Source organism: Callithrix jacchus, chromosome 9, assembly GCF_049354715.1.
Source record: "Callithrix jacchus isolate 240 chromosome 9, calJac240_pri, whole genome shotgun sequence".
NCBI lineage: Eukaryota > Metazoa > Chordata > Mammalia > Primates > Cebidae > Callithrix > Callithrix jacchus.
In genome coordinates, this window is record NC_133510.1 from 132,148,755 (window position 1) to 132,155,674 (window position 6,920).

At 46.4% G+C, this 6,920-nt stretch overlaps 1 pseudogene; it reads left to right on the forward strand.

Annotated features, from left to right (window-relative positions):
- Nucleotides 1-245: 245 nt before the first annotated feature.
- LOC100397901 (NACHT, LRR and PYD domains-containing protein 9 pseudogene) lies at nucleotides 246-2,599 on the forward strand (annotated as a pseudogene).
- Nucleotides 2,600-6,920: the final 4,321 nt, after the last annotated feature.

Genomic DNA, 6,920 nt, shown 5'->3' on the forward strand with positions numbered 1-6,920 from the left:
TGTTCATCATAGATGGCTTTGAGCAACTGAAGTTTGACTTGGAAGCTAAGCTTGACTTGTGTGATGGCTGGAGGCAGCCGCGGCCAACACAAATTACCCGGAGCAGTTTGTTGCAAAACAAAGATACTCCAGATCCTCTGTGCTCATTGCATTAGGAAAAGTGGATATGCAAAAAAAAAAAAAAAAAAAAAATATATATATATATATATATATATATATATATATATATATATACATTACAGCATCCAAAACTCATATAATTCCCAGGATTCACTGAAGCTGAAAGGAAGCGGTATTTCTCCTACTCCTTTGCTGAGAAGAATAAAGCTTGAAAGTTTTCAATTTTGTAAGAGATATTAGACTGTTGTTTATCTTGTGCCACAATCCCTTTGTATGCTGGTTGGTCTGTATTTGTATGAAATGGTGGCTGGAGAGGGGAGAAGACCTTGAAATAAACTCCCAAAACACCACCTTTTCACATGCCTTATTTTTAACAAATGCATTCAAAGCAGGAAGTCAGAGTTTTCCACCTAAGCTGAACAGAGCCTGACTAAAAAGCTTGTATGATCTGGCTGCAGAGGGAACATGGGCACATACGTTTGTATTTGCCATGGGGATCTCGGGAGGAATGGGTTACCCAAGTCTGAGGACTTAATGTGGGTGGGTGGAAACTTCTCCAGGGAGACCTGACTTTTTACCTTCATCCCCATGTGTATCCAGGAGTTCTGTGCCGCCATGTTTCATTTGTTCCAACGACCCAAAGACAATCCAAACCCGGCCACTGGAAGCATAACCCAGCTTGTAAGAGCAAGTGTGGCTCACCCTCAAGGCTCACCTTGATCCAGGTGGGGATACTCATGTTTAGAATTTCAACAGAACATATCACCAGCATGCTGAAGACACTCTTTGGTTTTCCACAGTCAAAAGACCTCAAGCAGGAAATAACCCAATGCCTTAACAGTTTAAGTCAGTGTGAAGCTGGCAGGGAAGCCATAGCTTTCCAATAATAATCCAGTGGTTTATTTGCAACTCAGGAAAAAGAATTTGTAGCACAAGTGATGCATTCCTTTGAAGACGTTTTCATTTATGTTGGTGACATGGAACATTTGGTGGCATCTTCATTCTGCCTGAAACATTGTCATAATTTAACTACACTTTGTGTGTATGTAGAGAATATTTTTCCAGATGACTCAGGATGCATCTCAGATCAAATGAGAAGCTCGTCTACCGGCGGGAGCTTTGCCTAATGTTCAGTACCAAAAAGAATTTCCAGATGTTAGACACAGAAAATGGTAGCCTGGGTGATGCCTCCCTGGCGATTCTTCGAAAAGCGCTGGCTCAGCCTGTTTATAAACTCCAAAAACTCACATTTACTTTTATGTCTAACTTTGGAAATGATTCGGAATTATTTAAGGCGGTTCTTCACGACCCTCCTCTGAGAGTCTGTCTTGATTGAGTGCTTTGACATCTTGCACAGGTGCCTGACATCAGTATGGGAGAGGCTATACAGACTCAGACTTTCAGAGGAGGGTCGTGAAGAACCGCCTTAAATAATTCCGAATCATTTCCGAAGTTAGACATAAAAGTAAATGTGAGTTTTTGGAGTTTACAAACAGGCTGAGCCAGCGCTTTGCGAAGAATCGCCAGGGAGGCATCACCCAGGCTACCATTTTCCAGAACATGTGACATCTCTGATGGAGCCTGTGAAGATATTGCCTCTGTCCTGGCCTGCAACAGGAAGCTGAAACCTCTCTCCTTGGTAGAAAGTCTCGAGAGGGATGAAGGAATGCTGTCGCTGCAGCGTGAAGCCCTGAAGCGCTCAAACTGTGCCCTAGAGACGCCGATTTGGATGTACCGCTGTCTCACCTGTGTCTCCTGTGACTACATTTCCCAAGCCCTTTTGTGCAGTAAATCCCCATCCCTCCTTGATCTGGGGTCAAATTTCCTGGAAGATAATGGAGTGGCATTTCTGTATGAAGCACTGAAGTACTCAGACTGCAACATACAGGCGTTGTGGTTGATGGGTTGTTTCCTTACTTCTGTTTCCTATAAGGACATTTCTGCTGTTCTTAGCTGCAATTAAAAAAACTGAAGACCGGCCAGGTGTGGTGTCTTACGCCTGTAATCCCAGCACTTTGGGCGGCTGAGGTGGGCGGATCATGAGGTCAGGAGTTCGAGACCAGCCTGGTTAATATGGTGAAAGCCCACCGCTATGAAAAATACAAAAATTGGCTGGGCATGGTGGCCCACACCTGTAGTTCCAGCTACTCGGGAGACTGAGGCAGAAGAGGTGCTTGACCACGAGAGGTGGAGGTTGCAGTGAGCTGAGATTGCATCACTGCACTCCATCCTAGGCAACAGGGCAAGACTCCATCTCAAAAACAAACAAACAAACAAACAAAAGACTGAAACTTGGGCATGATGAAATAGGAGATGCTGGTGTCAGACAGTTATGTGAAGCTTTGAAGCATCCTAGCTGTTAGAGTGTCTTGGGCTGCAAACATGTCTGATCACCTGCTGTGAAGACCTCCCTGTGGCACTCATTGCCTGCAAAATACTGAGGAATCTGAACCTCAACTGGATTACCTCAGACTCTGATGCGGTAGTGGTGCTGTGTGAGGCTTTGAGCCACCTGGGCTGTGCCTGCAGATGCTTAGCATCACTGTAGCGGAAAGGAAACAACAATCTTCCCTACTTCCGAAGATATAAGATTGCACAAATCTGCCTTTGATGAAGAAACTCAGAAGACACTGATGTCTGTGGAAAGAAAAATTCCCCACCTGGCCACTTCATGTGAACCTTGGACCGACGAGGAATACAAGATCAGGGGTGTGCTCCTCTGATGGAGAGCACCCTGAAGTAGTCTTCTCACAAAGGCTTTTCTTGATCACAATGTGCACTTCTCCTGACACCTCTGTCCTGTAATTGCATGTCACTGCAGCAGGTCTGTGATTTCAGGGCTACTCTCTGACAGTATTCTAGCAATATGATTATGGAGTGACTCACTGTGTATGTGCTGACTGTCTTTGTCTTGGCCCCATATTCCCTTATCTTTAGAAATCTCATCCTTTGTAAATTTCTTGAGGCCTCCCTAGAAGCTGAACAGATGCCAGCACTGTGCTTCCTGTAAAGTGTACAGAACTGTAACCCAATTAAACCTCTTTTCTTTATAAATTAAAAAAAAAGAAATCTCATCCTGTCTTGCAATATTTAGAAGAACAAGTACATTAGTGCTACCCCCCCTGGAAAGCATGGCTTTATTTCCTTAATGGGTGTCTTGGTGTGTAGGAACATGCATTTGCAGGCACCGTGGTCCTCGGATGCTTCTGACATAGAAGTGTCCTTAGGTCGTATTGTTAGCACCCAAACTTTCTGTTTCTAGTTTGTCCAGATTTAGATTTGATCAGTTTTCTTGTCCAATAAGAAAAGCATTTCCAAGTCTCAACTTATCCTTTCATATATGACAGTCCATAGATTTTTCTAAAAATTCATTATTATTTAAATGTATCTACACTGTTTATAAAGGACAATATTTTATAAGACAATATTACACACCTGTATATTTTAAAAGACGATGTTAAACACCTCACTGCCATAATAAAAAAAAATAGCATAAAGAAGACCTATATATGCTAACATAGAATTCCATGACATACTGCTGTATGAAGTCCCAACATGGCTCACACCTGTAATCCCAATACTTTGGAAGGCTGAGGCAGGTGGATAGCATGAGCCTAGAAGTTCAAGACCAGCCTAGGCAATATAGGGAGACACTGTCTCTACAAAAAATTAGCCAGGCATGGTGGCATACGCCTGTAAGTCCACCTACTCAGGAGGCTGAGATCACTTGAGCATGGGAGGTCAAGGTTACAGTGAGCCAAGATCCTGCCACTGTACTGCAGCCTTGGTGACACAGCAAGAATCTAACTCAAAAAAAAAAAAAATCACCAACAGATATATTCAGTATATTATCATTTATGTTAATTCCCTCTTCTTTATGTAGGTTCCATATAAACTTATAGGAAAAGGACAGAAATGAAAGCACCAAGTAGTTAACAACAGTTAGCTGACAAGACTCAAATATTCTTTGTTCATCCCTAAACTTCATTCCGGCAACCCCCAGTCTTCAGATCCAACCCCAGCCCTGGAACCATGTTATTGATGTTGTGCTGGTGATGCAGAATGGCTGGACTCCCAGCTAAACTCCACCCTCAGCCTGGAACCTCCAACCCTGAGTAAAAACACCTACTCCTGATACAGAGGTCTGGGTTCCCAGCTAAACTCCGCCCTCAGCCTGGAACCTCCCCACCCTGAGTAAAAACACCTGAGGCTGATGCAGAGGGCTGGGCTCCCAGCTAAACTCCACCCTTAGCCTGGAACCTCCCACCCTGAGTAAAAACACCTGAGGCTGATACAGAGGGCTGGGCTCCCAGCTAAACTCCACCCTCAGCCTGGAACCTCCCACCCTGAGTAAAAACACCTAATCCTGATACAGAGGGCTGGGCTCCCAGCTAAACTCCGCCCTCAGCCTGGAACCTCCCCACCCTGAGTAAAAACACCTGAGGCTGATACAGAGGGCTGGGCTCCCAGCTAAACTCCACCCTCAGCCTGGAACCTCCCACCCTGAGTAAAAACACCTGAGGCTGATACAGAGGGCTGGGCTCCCAGCTAAACTCCACCCTCAGCCTGGAACCTCCAACCCTGAGTAAAAACACCTGAGGCTGATACAGAGGGCTGGGCTCCCAGCTAAACTCCACCCTAAATCGGGACCCTTGGCCCTAAGTGGAAGCAGCTGACCCCATTCCAAATGACTGCCTTTTTGGCTCACCCTGCCCCCTGTCCTGTGCCCTTAAAAGCCAGACCAGCTGGCAGAAAAAGAGAAGAGAGCAACACAAGCTGCTGATGGGCAGGGATACAAGCGGCTGAGTGGTGAGCAGGGAAATAGCAACTGAGCACCAGAGAACTTCAGATGGTGCTGCTTTGGTGGAGAGCCCAGCTGGAGACGGCTGGCTTCAGGGAAAGATCACCTTCTTCCTGCACCATCTCCTTCCCAGCTGCCTGTCCACCGAGAGCCACTTCCACTGTTCAATAAAGCCTTCTGGATTCATCATCTTTCAAACAGTTCATGCGACTTTATTCTTCTGGACACCCAATATAAACTCAGGTGTCAAAAAGGGCAGGTGCAGGAGACCGTCTCCCTCACCCTTCACTGAGCTGTTAACTCTTAGCTGTCCATGGACTGCAGGCTGAGTGAAATGAACCACTCAGGAAGGGGGTCAAGGTCAAGAGAAAATTCCCGTCTCAATAGAGTCTTCAACCTGCTCCCCCGGGATCCCTGATTCTGGAGTACACTCCAATGGGAAGTTTCCCCCATCAGCCCCCGACACTGAATAGGGTGGACGTGTGTTACCAATAGGGTATTATAGTGTGGACATCCAGGGCCACACCCACTCTCTCTCTCTCCTTTCTCTTGCATTACTTGCTCTGGGGGAAATCAGCTGCCATGTCGAAAGGACTCTGGAGCAGCCCAGTGGAGAGACCCATGTGATGGGTAGCTGAGACCTTCCGCTCACAGCCAGGAACACAGGCAGCCTGTGAGTGACACAGCAGCCTGTGAGTGACTCACCTTAGAAGGTGCTCCCGAGCCCCAGTCGAAGCAATAGTGCAGCCCTGGCCAACATCTTGATGGCAACCATGAGGAGCCCCGAGCTGGACCGCTGGCGACGCCAGTAGCAGTTTTTGAGCTGCGGCAACTATGTGCCATAATATGTGTTTGTTGTTGTTTCAGGCTGCTACACTTCGGAATAATTTGTTGTGTGGATGCATCAGTTATCTATTGCTGTGTAACAAATTTACCCACAAACGTAGCAGCTGAACACAACTAACATTCAGTATCTCACAGGTTCTGTAGGTAAGAAGCCTGGGAGCAGCTTGGTCACGTTGCTCTGGCCCAGGGCCTCTCATGACGCTGGCTAGGGATAAAGTCATCTCAAGGCTTGTGGAGAGGGTTGGCTTCCAAGCTCTTTGATGCAGTTGTCAATGAGCCTCAGGCCTCTGTCACCTGGGCCTCTACATGGAGCTCTTTCGTGATGTGGCTCCTGAATCCCTCTAAAACAAGGAATGACAGAGAGAGAGAGAGAGTGAGGAGCGAGAGAGGGAGTGCACCTGTCACCTGTAAGAGCACATTCAGGCTACCATATCAAGATACCATTGACTGCGTGGCTTACACAACAGGAAATCTACTTTCTCCCACTTCTGGAAGCTAGAAGTCTAAGATCAGGTGTCAGAGTGTGGGTGTCTAGTGAAGATTCTCCTCCCAGCCTGTAGATAGCTGCTTTCTCTCTATGTCCTCACATAGTAAAGAGAGAGAAAGAGCTCTGGTGTTGCCATCTTTCTTTCTTTTTTAAAGTAGGTTCTTGCTCTGTTGCCCAGGTTGGAGTGCAGTGGCACAATCGCAGCTCACTGCAGCCTCAACCTCCAAGCCTCAAGCAATCCTCTGGCCTCAGCCTCCCAAGTAGTTGGGACTACAGGTGCACACCAGCATGCCTGGCTAATTTTTGTAAATTTTTTTTTTTTTGTAGAAACAAGGTTTCACTGTGTTGCCAAGGCTGCCCTCAAACTCCTGGGCTCATGTGATCCTCCCACCTTGGCCTCCAAAAGTGGTGGGATTACAATCGTGAGGCACTGCACCCAGCCATAATTTTTTAAAAATTATTTTTAACAGAGATGGGGGCTCACTGTGTTGCCCAGTCTGGTCTCCAACCCCTGAGCTCAAGTAATCCTCCTGTCTTAACCTTCCAAATCGTTGGGATTACAGAAGTGAGCCATGTGCCTGGCTTCTCTTCTTATAAGGATACAATCCTATCAGATCAGAGCTCTACCCTTATGACCTTATTTAACCTTAATGAGCTCTGTAAAGG